Here is a 580-nt window from a genome sequence, read left to right as displayed (position 1 = left end):
ACCAATGGACCTCCCCACCCGGTTGTATTAGGTCAACCCATAGGAACACTTTGGAGCAACATCCGGGGCAGACCCACAGCAAGATCCCCTCCGTGTAGACCCCACGCGTCCGTTTCCCCCCTCCAGGTGCCGGCGGCAGCGCCGTCCGTGAGGGGGGCACACCCCGGACACGCGTGCCGGGCGTCTGGAACCGCGACAACACTTCCAGACTTGTGAGAGGCCGCCAGTGCAAGATTTGGCGGCATGCTAGCCCCCGGAGGCCGCCGGCCACAGCCGTAGACGCGCGAAGGGCAATCCGCGTGGAGGGAATTTTTCGGATACTTCTCCATCACCAAAAATTATGAAAAAATACCATCGTTCCTATAGCACATGTGCCCACGTCATGCAAAAAAAATCATGATTTTATCGCGCTCCGAGTATTTAGTAATATTGACGCCGCATCGTTGCCACAAAACGTCTACTACCGCGTCATCGCCGTCCGTGAGGGGGGCCACGCCCTGGAGACGCGTCCCGCCTCTTCGGACATGCCACCACACCACCCCGCATGTATGAGGGCCCGGTGCGATGCTCCGGTGGCATT

This window comes from Triticum aestivum, chromosome 4A, assembly GCF_018294505.1.
Source record: "Triticum aestivum cultivar Chinese Spring chromosome 4A, IWGSC CS RefSeq v2.1, whole genome shotgun sequence".
NCBI lineage: Eukaryota > Viridiplantae > Streptophyta > Magnoliopsida > Poales > Poaceae > Triticum > Triticum aestivum.
The sequence above is the reverse complement of the archived record's forward strand: the minus strand, read 5'-3'. Positions refer to the sequence as shown.